This window comes from Aphelocoma coerulescens, chromosome 3, assembly GCF_041296385.1.
Source record: "Aphelocoma coerulescens isolate FSJ_1873_10779 chromosome 3, UR_Acoe_1.0, whole genome shotgun sequence".
In the NCBI taxonomy this organism is placed as follows: Eukaryota; Metazoa; Chordata; class Aves; order Passeriformes; family Corvidae; genus Aphelocoma; species Aphelocoma coerulescens.
In genome coordinates, this window is record NC_091016.1 from 93,258,958 (window position 1) to 93,275,878 (window position 16,921).

At 43.1% G+C, this 16,921-nt stretch overlaps 1 protein-coding gene across 4 annotated transcripts in view; it reads right to left on the reverse strand.

Moving 5' to 3' along the window:
- Positions 1-12,814, reverse strand: part of MYO6 (myosin VI) — a 105,538-nt gene extending 92,724 nt beyond the window's left edge. For 2 of the 4 annotated variants that reach the window (XM_069011294.1, XM_069011296.1), the window contains exon 1: positions 12,641-12,722. The gene's annotated coding sequence lies outside the window, so the exon portion shown is untranslated. Of the gene's footprint in view, positions 1-3,697; positions 3,720-12,640 lie in introns of those variants that run through there. The other 2 variants (XM_069011295.1, XM_069011293.1) reach the window with 2 other exon arrangements.
- Positions 12,815-16,921: the final 4,107 nt, after the last annotated feature.

Genomic DNA, 16,921 nt, shown 5'->3' on the forward strand with positions numbered 1-16,921 from the left:
AAAAGGCATCAACACATGAATCAGTACCCTCGTCACACCATGTTAATGGAGACTCCACCTCTCTTTACAAAGAGTCCTGTTCCACCCTCCACAGCAGCATACCTGTCTTCAATTACAGGGAAGTATGTGCTTCCTTTTATTGACAAAAGACGCAAAGTATGAAGAATTATCTTATTATTTCTATTAATAAATTAAAAACATGACATTGCATTTTGGTATCAATGCTCTGTTCAAAAGAAATTCACAGCTTCCAGAGTTTCTGCTTTATTTGGGTGATTAGTAAATAGAACTTGCTGGCTATAATAGTTTACTCTAACTTAAAAAAAAAAAAAAAAAGCATGCCTCTTGAATAACTCCAATAACTTGGGAACAATAAGGGGAAAAAGATCAATCAAATGCCTTCTCAAATGCCTGCACATCCAGTTTCCATGCTGCCTTCAGACACAAGGGTGAACCATGCTGGCTAACTTCACAGTGTTATGACCAGTGAAGAACACAAATCTAAATTTCCTAAAATAAAAATATCACCACATGTCTGTTAAGTAATAATAAACGTTTCTTAGAAGTGACAAGTTAGCAAAAATTGCTGACATTCAAGTACAAGAGAGAACACAATTATATTTCGAAGGTTATCAAAACAGCATTTGTTTTTTCAGCTTCCACTCTCTAAAACTCATTCAAGTTTTACTGGGTGCTGTAGTTTACCTAATTTCTTCACGCATCCAGCAGCCTGTGCTGTGTGATGATCCTCCTTTGATACAGAAGCTTTTGACAGCAATCTGGAAACGTGTCCCATAATAACAGCATAGGAAATCCTAATACACCAGGTGTGGCTTTAGAGATGAACACCCAGGAAGCGCTCTAATAACTACAGCAGCCTTCTGTAAGCTTTTGCCACTAAGGGTCTCTTGAACTAGATTTATACTGAAAAGCACCACGGAGGTAGAGGACAGAGGACTGACTTCTTGCCTGACCTGCTCTTCTATTGTAACAGTTGACTAAAGATGTGCTTTGATTGTAGTGAATGATTTTCATCTTCTTCGATACTTGGCCTCTCCCCCTTCTCTAGGAATCCCTTAGTTTATCTTTTCTCTCAGCCTCAAAATGCCTTTTTTAAGAAAAAAGTTCTTTCTAGAAAGAAACTCTCATTTAGTATTAAAACTATCATCTAAAAAACTCCTTGCAATGCTCTGGAGTGCTTTTATGTTTTGGGGAACACAGGAGGCCTGGAGCTGCCCATTCTGCCAGTGGAGCTGTGCTAATCCTGCCCTGTGCCCAGGCTCTGAGCCCAGCCAGTCAGCAAGGCTCTGCCTGGAAGGTGAATCACATCTGCTCAGCCTCCCCTGTCCAGCATGCACCCAGCTCAGCAGCAACTGCTCCAGATCATGCTTTCCTATGTGGCTGCTTCTGCCTACACCACCCTGCTCAACACAGCATTAATAACTTTGGACCTCTAGTAGTTACTCCCCTTGTCGAGCCCTTCTACTCTAAACTGCCTCTCCCTTACACATTAAGCTGCATCTAAAATTAGCCTGAAAAGCAGATCTTCATCTCAAAGCAACAGTACTCTCTCCACTTCCATTTTTTCAAAACAGGAAGACTGACTGCTACTTTGGTTCAGGAATGTAGTGAATTCACATGCATTTTAGGTGGCAAAAGGCATAGGGCTTTCTTTGTGACAGTGCTCTTGGCACAGTGACAAGGGGCTTTGCTGACCCAGAACAAGCTCAGTGTGTTACCATCTGGTGCAAAGACCACTGTGAAAAGCCAAAGGAATCCCCAGCAGAGCAGCAACTCACAACAGCCTGCAACAACAGAAAGTATTCCTTCCTGCTGACTCGCATGGAGAGCCAGCACTTTCTACTGCAGGGCTTCTCAGGCGGTGCTGGGCACACATATGAGCAAAGCCTGCCATGAGAGGAATGCTCCCTGCAGCAAATGTGTCCTCCACATCACTCTCCAAACCTCAGCCTGATGAGCAGGGTTAACTGCAGGCTGACAGCTTTCAAGTAATTACAGCCATCCCCAATCCAGTGCTAACTGGTATGACACTGGTCATTCTCAACAAGAGAAGGAAGAAAACAAAGAAGAAAATACGGATTTTGATTAAAACTCTCTTCCCAATCTTCAAATTCTGCTTCTACCAGATGTTCTGTCCTGCATCTCTCCACTACCCTTTTGACTAGACACCAAGCCTGGCTGATAAGTAAAGCAAAACCAGCATCTCTTTCATCCTCAGAAAACCATACTGATGCAGCCAGTTTTACTTGCTCTATTGTACAAACTCCATTTGCAACCTGTCTTGGTATATGCAGCCCACAAAGAGCATGCGAAGCTGCATGCTCATCTGCAGGACTGACGCCATGCAAATCCTTCCCATTGCCAGCAAGTTGTGAAACACAAAAGGCAGGATATCCTGGAAGAAGTAACATAAATGAAAAAAAAAAAAAAAAAAAAAAAGGCATGTGTCCTGGGAATAACTTACACAGGGATTCTTTAAGGGCAGAAGCTGATCCTGAAAAAAGACGTCTGATCCAGAGGAAGACATGTTGTGAAGCCATCAACAAATATCAGCACATGAAGCACTAGTAAGGATCCAGATTGCAGTAGAGTGATCCAGGCAGATGAATGACAGGCAAGACACAGTGCAACCCAGGAAGGCAATCCAGGTGACATGCTAACAAGGTGACATGCTACACTGAAGCTTTCATTATGTTCTACACTCTGCTGAACTCCAGATGAATGCTATCCCATGCATCTGGGTCAAAATTAGACTGCCATTACATGCAACAGTGCAAAGAGGTGGTATCACTGAACCAAGGTCTGCATCCCCATTACTTGCTACAGCCTGCAGCACCCAAGCTCCACACCATGCCATTCCTGTCCCAGCTGGGTGGAAGCCCTTGGAAGACAGCCTGGTACCTGAAAAAGGGGAAAAGCTCCTCACCTGTGGGAAGACTTTTAGAAATCATTCATTTTCCTCCCACATTTTCTTGCTGTTAGTATTGAAACAAAGACCTTGACAGCGGTGTAACAATAGAGAAGGTACAATAGTTTTTCTTTACTTCCCTGGGTACTATTACAAGCTTTTAGCTTATATTAGAAATACAGCATAGTCCGAACACTTGCAGGAGATACTTGAGGGAAGTGGTGATTTGTCAGAAAAAAAGGAAAAAAAAAACCCTTGTTTTTCAACAGTAGCAACTTGAAGTCTGCTAAAACACAAACTTCAAAAATAAATAGCACCCCCACCAATCATTGTTTAAATGCTTGCTAATATTACTAGGCTAATTTCTCACAACATAAAATTGATTTTTTTCTGAAAATATGGCTATTACTTCACATTCAACTCAGTTCTCCTCTGTCTTTGCATGTGTGACAGTTACACAGCTTTTCCTTACACAAAGGCATGAAACAAATAATATTAAATGTGTGGGAAGAAAGTCCTCTTTATCACACAGATGTGCCTCCTCCATTGTCAGACTGGAGATTATCGGTTAGTTTTGGGGGTTCGCCTGCCTCTAAGATGTTCCTCACAAAATTAGGCCACAAATTTAGAATGAAGCAGCTGATCAAACTGAACAAAACAAAGGTACAGCAGCCTCACACACAGCTGCATCTTGCCCATTCAAATTTCTCCCTTAAGTATGTACAGTGGAGAAACTAACAGCTCCTTTTGAGAAGACTCCTGTCTTACCTGGATCCCCTAAAAACTTCTTGGACATTTCCAACAAGATGACCAATGGAAATGAGAGGCTGCTAGAGAGCACATGCTGAGTCCTAGAAAAACATAAGCCAATTAGCTTTCATTAATTACCACCTTTGCACACCTTCAGAAGTCACTCCAAAATCTTTACCTGTCTTGGGGTGAAATACTTTACCCAAATTGCAAGGCCTCATGGTCTTACACCCACAGCAGGCACACCCAGGGTCAGTGCCTGGACATGTACAGGCATCCGGCAGCATCTTCCATTCGATGAGGAAAACATGGCTGCAAAGTCCTGCCCAGGCATGGTAGGACGGGCAGCCCCTGATGCTAACCAGTTTTGCATTAAAGCAGTCAAAATAGCATTTTTCTTCTGCTACAATCTCCAAGTGTTTCCACTTGCTGGGATCCCTTTGGTCCTCTTGGCTCCTCAGACTCTCCCACCTTGGCATCACCCTTCAGCCTTCACTTGTTTCTCAAGAAGCAGCTCACCTCAAAATACTCTTCCTCTTACCAGTAGTCTCCTGCTCCCCTGGTTCTACCTCCATCCTAGGGCGAAAGCAGCAGAGTCACTCAGTAAACAGCCAGTGACATGAAGTGCCTTTTGTCTGCCCTCTTCTCTTCCAAAGGGATTTGTAAAGAGACCAGGATTAATACTGAAAACAACTCATCTCAAACAGCTGGTTTGGCTTTTTTTAACCATATAAATTTCCACTTCCATCCTATGTACTCAGGCAGTCAGTACTTATTACTCACTCGAAATCCCAAGCTTTTATTAAACAACAACAAAAAAAAAATCTAAAAAAAATCAGGAAGTAACAGAACTTTATTTTTTTAAGGCATCATTTTTTTTTTCCTTTTGAAGAGATCAGTAACTGATCCCAGACTGTAACAGAAGCTGCAAAGGGCAATTTAAAATAAGTATATGAACCAACTTTACATATTATAACCCCTCTAGGCTGACTACTACATGAACAGACACAGAACTCTGTAGTAACAAAACCAAAGAAGCTAAACTCCAACACTTGCTAAAATAAGCTATTTTCAGTTCAAAGTTAAAAGAAATCTGATGTAATATTTTACAAAAATACATACATGTATGCAAAACTGGAAAAAGCTGCAAGGATTTAAACTGAAAGAGAATCATCTTTAAGAGTATATGGTCAACACATTATTTATGTTTATCATTGCTGCTTTAGTGTTGAATATATATAATTTAGTGTGCAACCCAGAAATACCCATAGCATCAGATGTCATATCATCAAAAGACTGCATGTTCATTGACAATAGGAAAGATTCCTACGGCCACAAGAAAAGCAGCTACTTAGACCACTGAACTGTAAAAAAACATGTTCTGTGGGTGTTGACCTTTTGAGCAAGTTATGACTTGTACAGCATCATAAAAGGCTAAGAAACTTCATGGCTAAGATTCTTCTCCCTGGATTAGTAAGAAATATTCTTTTTCCTTTGAAAGGATGTAGAACTTTACAGCAAAACATAAAACAAGATCTAAAATTTGTTTCAGATTACCATCAGAGTATTACACAAAAGGTATTTCAAAAAACATCTTTCCCCTAAACAAAACTTAAAATTCATTCTTGTATAAATTATCTAAAAAAAACACTAAGGGGTAAAACTTTTGAGAAAGTCTATAGTGCATGTCCAAACACACAAAAAAAAAAATTAATAGAGGACATTCATGCAGTAAACCAAACACTATCTCAAGGTCTAAATAATCCAAGATCGAGTGTCTGACCAGAACTAATTTCAGCTGAGAAGATGCAAGAGTACTGTAAAAGGCTGACAACCGAAGACAGAGATCATCCCACCATCTGCAAAACTGCAAGTGTACAGAAGAAACAGGAGTGCTTTGTTCCCAACAGCTCCAATTCCACACAACAGCCCATCTCTCTTCTATTTCCCAAGAACTTTGAAATCTGAAGCAATGCTCTTAAACACAGCCAAAAGAAGAACAGCTACTAAAATCTGTAAAAACCATTAGAGGTTCTATTTTGGAAAAAAAATGTAAGAAGACTAAAAGGCCCAACAGCACAGCCATTGAAAAGCAAGCCAACAAGTATGAGAGAGGGAGAAACAGCATCATTCTTGGCATGTCCACATAAGTAACACTCCTTGCTGTACAGCAGAGAGATACAACGCTCTGCAGAATGCCATTTGTGTACACAAGCACCTGCCATAAAGACTGCTTGCATGAACACTGCCACAGCTTTAAAGCAATCAGCAAACAATGACAAAATAACTCAATAGGAGCCTAGAAAATGAGACAATGATTTATATCATCAGTTTTCCTATCTTTTTAAAATATTCTGGGAAACAAAAACCAAAAAAAAAAAAAAAAAAAAAACCACCAAAACCAACCCAAAGCCACAAAATAAACTCATTCCCACCCCCAAAACCACCACAAATACTAAACCCAAGTGTTTTTATCTTTACACAGTAATAAAAGTCCATATTATCCTAGGGCCCTCTGAAGTCCATGGTCTTTTACAATCCTCTCCCATCCTACTCTATGACTCTGTCCTTGTGTGTGACTGCGCCGCGGTGTCCCTGCCCACAGCAGGGGGTTGGAACTAGATCATCTTTAGGGTCTTTTCCGATCCAGGCCATTCTGTGATTCTACAGTTCTATTAAATTCCCTACATATACTCTTTATTTCTATATTTCTCTCTGCAAAGGGCTCTGGAGGTATTTTTCTAACTTTTGGTAGAGGCAATGAAGGTTACACAGGTCTAAGAGACTGCAAAAAATGTTGTGGCTTCCTGAGAGAGCGTGAACTGAACGGCAATGACGCATCACCCCTCATCTGCCTCCCCTCATCTCTGCTGCTCAACCTCTGCAGCATGGATATGGAAAAAAGAAAGGTGATGGGATTTGTTGCTTTCTGCAGAGCCAGCAGTTTGCACTGGAGTGTGAAGGAGCCCCATGACCATCCGCACTGCTGGGAAGGGCGCAGAAGATGCAGCCATTAAGATTTCCTCTTTTCAGGGTCCAGCAGGCAATCACCTCAGCCCAACTGCTCACAAAACTGCAGCCCAACAGAATTGTTAAAATTGAAATCATCAAAAATGTTTGTCAGATTCTTCATTCCTGAATGCTCTGCTCCCTGTCCTGGAAACTTTGCAGTACGTAAGCAAGGCCAACAGCACATGAGGTTACCGCATACTGTTAAACCTTGAATTGGATGAGCAGCTACAGAGCATCCCTTCCCCAAAACTCTCCAATGCCTCCCCTAAAACAAGCAGAGTGCCACGATATGCAGGTTTGGTGTGCCTGCACACAGCGCTCACCCAGACAAGACAAAAGGAGACACAGCAAAACTGTCTATCTTTGGCATGCAGGACTTTGTGAAAGAGTTTTACTGCTATCAATTCCCCCACTACAGAGCAGCTGTGATGGGCTGCACTTGAAGAAATCAGGAAAGAGTGAAGCACAGATGTAAACATAGAAGGGGTGTCCTCCTTCACAGGTCACATCTAAAGACTGGAGAAGGACATGCTGTCCTCCCACAGATACCTTCTTCCTAAACATGGCTACTGCAGTATCACCTTATAGCTGGCTCCTTTGGATCTGGAACACTGAGAACACACCTGACATGATCAAAACCTTGCTGAGAGCATGGCAACAAAGACAATATAGCAGATGAGAGGGATGGAGCTCTGGATCATACAAATCACAAGCTGAACTTGCTCAAAATGCAAAAAGCAACAATATTTCCATGGCTTCAGCTTAGGCCTGAAGGATCCATAGAAACATTTAGATATAATTCAGAGAGTTGCTGCTATTTTTGTAAAATACAGCCAGAGATCTTGCTAATATTGAAGAGATTTTTGTGAACAACTGGCTTTGTTAAATTCTCTACTTCTCTTTTTTTTTTCCACGAATTTCAAATCAGTGTGCTAAGTCTTGTTAATTACAAGAAAAACAAATTTGCTCGTGAAATATGTAAATAATACTCTTAATTCAATTGTCTGTTTAACTACCTTTGCAAAATAAATTCAGCAAGCTCTCTTATAAGATGTTGCTTAAAAAAGAAAAAAAAGTTTTCTTTTGTGATAAATAAGGTCTTCTATTGAGCATTTACAAATCCAGGGTTCATTCAGACTTTCAGCTCAAGACTGAGAATTTCTCTTTTAATTTCTCTGATCAAGCCCCAAAAGATGTACATACAGATGTGGCCACCCCAGTTCTGACAGTGCTCATGACACCTCCATTCAGCACTGCCAGGACCAGATCCCAGTTTGGAGACCAGCCACATTCCTCACAGCAGCAGCGCTGCAAGCTGTGCATACAAAAAGTGAAGTTTAATTCCAGATGCCTCATCCGTCTCTCGTTCCCTGGAGCAAGCAGAAACTGCCCTTCATCCACACACTTGCAGAGCGAGGAGAAGCACTGACGAAGGTCCCTTGGCTTGACAGAAGTGCTTCAGGAGTGACACAACGCCTGGGTATGACTTGCAGCACAGCCACAGCAGCCAGACACCAACCCACACTTAAGCGTTCATGCATGCCCTGCTACTGACAGTAGCTGCAATTTAGCTCACAGAGCTTGCACATGCCTACAGGAGCTGCAGCCAGCACTGTGTCTGCAGGTTAAATGTCATCTGGCTGCAAGTCCCTTTTCAGCAGGAAAAAGCCAGCATGCAGCAGGGAGTCCCAAACCACCTGTGCAAGGCCAGGCTATGCTGTTGCCAGATGGCAACAGGCTTTGCCTTGGAGCAGCAGGACCAAACCGAACAAGTTCTCCTCAGCCTCATCACCCCCTGCTCCATTTCTGTACACAGCTCAACAACAACAAAAAAGCAAGAACTTGCTTTGGCTAAATCAGTTTTTCTGAATAGGCATTCTAAGATGGTCACTTATCAAAAGACAATTTTAGCATGCTCTCCCCAATTAAATACGTATATTAACTCTGTATGGTCATTACTTACAGAAATGATTCTACCAGAGACTAAAGTGCCCATGGATTTATTGGTCCTTTTCTTGACATCAGAGGCTTCATAAAATCTACGAAGGCTGCTGATGCTTCACATTCACCTTTGCAAAACTGCGGGTTTTACTGGGGTTTTTTGGGGGGAGGGGAAGATTTATCCACAGCCATCAGTTCAAAAACTACATTTTTCCTATGTGTTTTTTATATTGATACAGTACCAACAATACTTCAGAAATACAAGTCACTGTCACTAGTATTTACTACAAAGGTAAGACAGTCATTCCAAGAAATAATGAAGTAGAAACTTAAACAGATGGCAAGCTATGTTAAAATGTTGCCTTTTTAAAATGCCTGTGCATATTTTAAAAAGCAGAAACAAAATGAGAAACATATGATATTTAGCATTTTTTTTTCAGTAAGGACTTTAGAAAGTCCTTTCTAAAAGTGTTTCAGACCCAAAGATGCTGTAACGCTAGGACACGAGTTATGAAGCCACACACAGTATATTCTACAGTAGATGATGAATACCTCAGGTTTTATCCCTCTGATTTTCCTGGTTTAAATCACAGTATGGTCCTACACCTACATTTCCTACAGGCTATACTCCTAAACCACAACATTTTGCTGTCAAATGCAGTAGTTTGCCTCAACACTAATTATTTTAAAACCAAATGCCTTAAGCTGTAACATGAGATGACCAGCAACTGAAAGATTCTAGGACTTTATCACAGAAACTGTGCATTTTTTGAGGACTGAAATTACTTTTTTCCACATAAACTCAAGCCCAAATACAAACAGCACCTGAAGAAATCATCAAGCTCAAGCCCCTGCGTGAGAACAAGTAAAACAGTTTTGAGAAATGTTTTTAATATATCTTTAACACAAGTCCTATTTGACTTTCACAGAAATGAGATTGCACAACCTCAGTTTTTTTAAGTTTTCCCTAAGGCATAACAGATTTTAAGAACTTCCATGAAGTCTTTGGTGCAAACTAGTTTCATCTTTTTCGATACAGTCACTGACAGAAGAACACAGACCACTTGTCACTAATTTTAAGACTGTAGAATCTTCCTGTCCTATCATCTTACCTCCTCTTTCTGCTGAAAATGAGCTTGTATAGCCTTTGTGGAACACACTTTCCAAACACAGTCCCTGAAGATATGTTTTCCAAAACCTTCCTAAGCCCTGGTGACCATTTCTGGTAGATGGAGACACTGGAATTTATCTTTCTTAACAGGCTGTGGCCAAAACTGGACATTATTCTGTTAACTTAAGCTGCACTAGTATGAAAAGCTAAATTCTGAACTTCAGCAGTACTGCATCCCTGTGCTTCCTGTGATCCCACTGAACCCTCAGATCTGCTTCCACGGCATTGCTGCCAAGTCAACTTTACCCATCTGCATTATGCGATCTTCTTCCAGAAAACAGTATCTTGTACTCATTTACTGCCTTCAAACTTATCAAAAACCTCTTGTCCTCCAAAGTAGAGCATCAAAAACACAGTCTGAAAGCCCTGCTCAGTCTCCTTCAGATTTTGTGCTAATTCTGTTGATAAAAGACATCAATGACAATAAGTACAAAGGTACCAGAACTGCCCCTGGCACTGCTTAAACTGACTTCCAGTTTGATGGTGACTCATAATCATTTCCTGAGAATTATCACCTAGACTTGCTATCTCTAGATGTGGTCCCTTTGGTTCAGCTGTTCTCAAACACTTACTTCAAATGAACAATTTTCCTAAGAGCAGCCCTACTGGGTCTGTTGTCTGCATTATGTCAGTGCTTGAAAGTAATATAAAAATTCGATAAATAATTGATGGCACTTTCCCAGCCTACTGTCCCTGGCTCCATGCTCACCTTGGTGACCCCCTGAGCTACTTGAAGTACCCTGCACAAGTCAGCCTTAGTGGATTTTTCTTCCATTAATTTGTCCCGCTGCTTTTCAAGTCCCTGTAAACTTTCAGTATCCACATGCTTCAGAAAGGATTTCCAAAGCTTAACTAACCACACATTGGGTCAAAACCAAAACCACACCCCTTTTATTCATTTTGAACCTGCCAGCTTAATCGCATGCTTTCACATTTTGTACTGATAAAAAGTCAGTCCCTACTCAACTTTGCCACATCACTCATATGACTGTCAAAATTTCTAAATCCTGAAATCTTTCCTCAGACCAGTGTTATCAAATACCACAAAAATACAAAGGCTAGACTGGGTCACAAAGCCTTCTCCACCCTGGCAGACCAGGCACAAGAAAGCGCTATTTCACCTTCCTTATGAGAACATTATTGTTAATGGGTCAAAATACTGACCCATTATCAAAACAAAGGCACATGGCAATGCCGGAGGCTGAAGGACACAGTACTTAGTGCAGATTATAGAGGAATGCCCACTCTGACTAGAAATAATGGGGGTGGGGAAATTAGTTCAACTTAGAATTTCTGCAAGCTAATACTGACATGGTTTTAATTCAGAAAGCTATTCAGCCTTCCAGGAAAGTTTACTGCCTTTATGTTTGCACTGCTGGCTTTATAGTTTTACAGTCAAAGGCATAACTGTACCTTCACTAAATAGTTTATTAACTTAGACACATTAAAAACACATCCAGTAAAAATACAGTCAAGCTAAATCTTAATTTCTACGTTATTAAAAGCAGCATCACAAAGGTTTGGAACTTGTTCTCTGATAATTCTGATATTTTCTCTCCCACCTCAACAACACTGAGATCTTCTGCGGTTATTTTATTAACCATACATTTCAGAGTTAACTTGTGTGTTAGCAGTTTTATTATATTTAAACAAATACTGCAAGAGATTTGCTTATACTTTTAAATTTTCAAAACGAAGATTTTAAAAACTAAAAGATTTCTATTTTTGTTAAGCTTTTTTTCACTAAAAAACAAAGTTTAAAAGCGCCGATGACATTTAACTCACGAGTTCATCTCCACCCTGTTAATTTGTCACACTTGCAACAGAAGGAAGACTCAGTCCCTTGGCCAACCTTTGTACTCGGATTGCTGTGAACCAGTCCATAGGCCGCCCTGCAGCCCGGAGATGCCAACTGAACTGTAAGAAATTAGGTCGCCGCAAAGGTCTGTTCCCTCTGGGAGCACGATAGGGCACAAGTCACGACAGACTACTTCTCTGTACCTTTGTAAGAACAGGGCTGAGAGTCAGCAGCATTCGCTGAAACAACAGATAACAACCATCCTTTTACAGAACCAGTCATCAATTAGTTCAGCTAGCTCCATCCTACAGGCCTCTAGTGGCATTTACTAGTTCAGACCCTGAGAGCCAAGTACTAGACAAGGACCAACAATGTATTTGCTGCACTGCAAGTCGTATTCTAGACCATTAAGGGGACGAACCCTTTTAAGTTTTCCTATTCAGTAATGAATGCAAGTCACAGGAATGGGATATTGGTTTTTAGTTGTACATCACAGTGACACACGCTGCTCTCCAAAACTGCAGCCTGCAAAAGTACTTCAAGCAGAAATACTCCAGAAGATGTTTTTCCACTGAACTACCAGTCATACTGTGTTCGGCCAGTAAAGGCTGTAAAATTTTTATTTCGTGTGACAAGGATAATCCCACCAGCACAGAAATGTTTCTGAAGCAAGGAAGGGAGCTCAGCTGTAACTCCACAGGGATGGGATTTCACAGAGGACACTAAAAAAACCCAAACAATCCTAACAAAGGAAAGAATTTCCCACGTCAGTTAATTTAAGGAAGTAAAGCTCAGTCCCGAGGGATTCTGACCGCACTTCACCGGGAAGCCCCGGCTCCGGCAGGTCGGTCCCGCGGTGCGCTGGCGGGAGCGCTCACCCGCCGAGGGCCCGGCCCTTGCCTCGCCCGCCCCGATCGCACCTGCCCGGGCGGGAGGGCGGCGGGGCAGCCGAGGGGCAGCGCCGCGGCCGGGTCGGAGCGCCGGCGCCTCCCGCCGCGGGGAGGAGGGGGCGGCGGAGGCCGAGGGGCCGCGTCGTTACCTGCTGATGGAGGTGGTGGTGCTGCGCTCGGCGCCCCGCTCGCTGCCAGCCCTGCTCCTGCTGTTGCTGCTGCTGCTGTTGTTGCTGCCGCCGGTCCCGCCGCCGCCGCTGCTGCTGCCGCCGCTGCCGCTGCTGCTGCCGCCGCTGCTGCTCCTGCTGCCGCTCCCGCCGCTGCTGCGCTGCTCTGCGCCGCCCCCGCCGCCCGGCACGGCCCGGCCCGGCCCGGGACGTCACCGCCACAGGGCCGGCCGGGGGCGGGGGCAGCTGGGGAGGCCGGCCCGGCTTTACCTCCGCGCAGGGGCTGCTTGGTGGGGCCGCCCCGGTGCCCCTCGGGCGCACCGAGCCCGCAGCCCGTGGCCTCCGTGGCAGAGGTGGTGCTGAGGGGCTGGCCCGTGGTTATTTTGTGGGAGTTGGGTCTCTTCCTCTGTTTTTTACCAATGGGGTTACATATAGCGATTGCAACAATAAAGAGTTATTTTTGGGGACTGTCTTTATCTTTACTGAACATCGTGCCATAAAGAAAGGTGCCGAGCAGGTGGCGGCTCTCCTGCTGCACAAACCTTGGAGTCTGAGGCTGTTTCAGCCCGGTTGCTCGCCCTGGCCCTGGCCCTGGCCTTGGCCCTGTGCTGTCCCCGCCGTGTCCCCAGGGTCCTGCCTTGGCGGATGTTACACGGGTGGGAACAGCGATGGTCGTACCCTCTGCTGAATGCAGAACAGCATCGTCTGCCCCAGCCATGTGCCCCCGGTACCTCCTGCAAGGCAGCCCAGGGCCAGCCTCGGCTCTGCGGGATTTCCCTGGCATGTGCCTACGCCCAGCTATTTGTCCCTGTGGCTGGTGCGCTGCTGTGGCTCGGGGAGAGTGGCCCAACTGGACGGCATTGCATCATGCTCAGCCAGGCTGTCACACCGCTGGTGCTACCCACGGCCACCCTCCCGTGCGGCAGCTTTGCGTCGCCTCCCTGTCCCTTGGCTTTACCACGATTCATTCCTAGCGTTGCCAGCTGGTTTGTCAGCTTTCGCATAGCGCTGTGCTTCTCTCCACACAATAGTTCGTGAGTAGCACAATGACCCCGACTGTATGTGCAAAGCCTCCTTGTTCTCCACCTGATGGTTCATTCCTACGTATTTTGCTGACAAAAAAAAACAGTTCATGCATCAAAATCTTGTGTTTTCCTTGATTTTGCAGCCCTAGCTACCTTTCTTTAAGCAGGGTGTGCTTCACTGCACCCTTTTTGAGTGTTTGTACAACACCAGGGACATTGTGGGTACAGCCACTAGCTAATAAATAATTTACACAGATTTCTTCCAGCCATAGCTGCCCATGTAGATGAGATAGTCATAACAATGCCTTGGCCTCTTTTAGAGGACAAAGAGAAATCCCAGGGGCTTCTCTAGGGAGAACCTAGAGAAACTCAGGGGGTTCTGTCAAGGATCAGAGTGGATGTACACACGGAAGGAAAATGGCAGTACATTAGGTGCATGAGTAATCCTGCATCCTGGGCAGAGCATGGGTGGAGTTAAATCCTGTGTCCACATTAACATTCCTACAACTCCTGAAATGTGCTGTGAGCTTGTTTTGGTTTATAAAACATTCCACATGCCTGAAAAGTGACTTTGATGGTGGCATCTTCACTTGGACAAATTAAAACATTGTATGACTTCTAGAGAATGGAAGCTTGTCTTTGGCATTACGTTTCAGCACAGTACTTTGTACGGTCAGCCTTAGTTTTATTTGTGAGAGAGATAAGGATAATTGTTATCTGGGGGAAAAAAGTGAATGGACAAGTAAATGAAAATGTAAATTTGGTGACTGGCTAAAACCACCTCTTTAGAAAAACAGGATATAATGTCAGGAAATGATCAACAAAATACTTTCAGTGTAAACAATCCAAGCAATGCTGAGCACTATCCCACCCTCTGATGTGCCTCTCCCTCATCGGAAGAAGCATGTCTCTACTCTCTCCCCTCTTTTCTCCCTGGAAAATTTAAAAATAACCCAAGACACAGCAACATCTGTTCTGTGAATCTTCAGGGAAAATACAGGAAAGCTCTCAAGTGAAATCTGAGTGCAAGAACTTCAACCTAAGCAAAGAAGGGGGGAAAGTGGAAAGAGAATACAAGGCAAAACATGTTTTACTGTACCCCTTGCCTGTATGTAAAGAGCATTTCCGGTTTCATTCCTAGGAAAATTGGATGAACCTCTGTCATTTCAGTCTAACCGAGACTTTTGAGAACACCAGGAACAGTGCAGATGGGTTGGAGCTGCCAACCAGTCTTTGTTTAATAGCTGTATAAGGACAGATGCAGTTTGAGGCTGGGAGGGAGAGCAGAGTGCCTTGGGCATCACCCTGTTCCTCCCACGCCTCAGTGCACCAGGCGGGGCGAACAGCACTGGAGAAGCCTCCTTTGGCAAGTGGCAATGCACGGAGCTGGCGTGTCAGCACTGCTGAGCTCAGGGCAGGCTCACACTGTGCACACCACAACAAGGGGGTCTCTTGTGAGGAACCAGAGCTACATTAGCACCATCTTAAATGTGCAAACGCCGTGCTCTGGATGGCCTACCAGGAATTCCATGGGCATCCCAAAGGCAGAAAGATCAACAATACAAGGCAGTATGACATTTTGACATTGAACATGCACAGGCATGTCTTGTAGCCCTGCTGCAAAGAACTGACAATACTCCAGATGTCCAAGGTGTCTTCATTCACCCAGATATTAAAATGGAACATTTTAATGTGAATGAATGTTGTTATGGATAGTAAACATCTTTTGTCATTAAAGTTGCCAGATATTTTTTAAAAAGATGTGTTAATTGTAGGAACCACCATATTTTGTCAGAGCTGTTGAATGGTAGGAAAAATGAGCAGGTAAAGCACCCCAGAGGATTTCTCAGAAAACCCTGAGAGGATATTACATCTGTATTCATAGAATCACAGAATGATTTGGGTTGGAAGGGACCTTAAAGATCATTTAGTTCCAGCCCCACTGCCATGGGCAGAGACACCTGCTTGACCAGGCTGCTCAGAACCCCATCCAGCCTGGCCTTGACAAATGGTAGTTTGAAAGGATGAGCGGGTAAAGCACTCCAGGCGACTTCTCAGAAAACCCCGAGAGGATATTACACGTTTTCCTTTCAAAGAATATCATACCATATCCTACTTAAATTTCAATGAAAGTGAATTCTTATGTATAACTCAGTGGATCAAACTTCAGACTATTCAATAGAAATTGGAAAAGGTAAAGGCTCTCAAACCTGCATGATTAGAAATTTCACTCCTGAGATGGTTGTGCTTAAGTGTTTAGTATCATGACTGCTCAGTTTCTCTCCCCACATTTTATGATGAAAAATTACATGGAAAAATCAGGTTTGACATTGATTACAAGCCTTTACTGTGTGCATCTATCCAGGCGGAAGGCTTGTGTTTGAATCATGGTGGTATTAGCTGGCTTTCCCTGTGGATTACACATAGCTACAACTGTTTTACACATCACATGTAATGGGTAAAGTTCTGCCTGCTAAAATGTCCATGGGCACTGACTTAAGTCACAGCCAATGACTTAATATGAGGCCAGAAGTTCATTTACTTTACACAGTTTTCTTGGCAAACTCCAAGTGTATATGGATGTGAGGTAATGACACTGTATCTGTGTTATGTGGTCACAGTAAAATACCTCACAGCTTGCCAGCATCAACTCTTGGCGTTTCCTAACAGCTGAGTATTCAGGTTTAGCACTTAAAATACTCCCCCAAAACTATTCTATAGTTTTACAATCAGTTTCTGATAAAAACTAAAATCACTGGTTATGTAACAGTTTTGGAATTACCCATGCAGAGTTTGCAAATGTGGCTATTGAAGCTGCCAGCACAATTTATCTATTATTTGTCTGGATAAAGAATAGCTTGCTCATATGTTTGCAAAAGAACATTTCTAACTGGCTCAAGGTTTAGCAGCTTATGTTCAGAGACAGAGAAAGAACAAAAAAATTTGCTGGGATTTTAGCAGTAGTAGATGACGTTCCTTCCAGGATCAATCTTTGGTTTCTTTCCAAGCAGGCTTACTCTAGATAAACACCATTCATTTCCTTATCATGTAAATTATTTACTGGAAATAAATGTGTAAGTCTTATTTTATCTGCTCCCTTTCACTTAATGTTATGTGCACATACATAATTCTCCAATTTTGACAGTAGTGAAATTATCTTTTTTTTTTCTCTTTCCTGCAGACTTTACACGAACATCTATTTTGACTACACCGGAATTTTTTTAATATTCCAACTTTT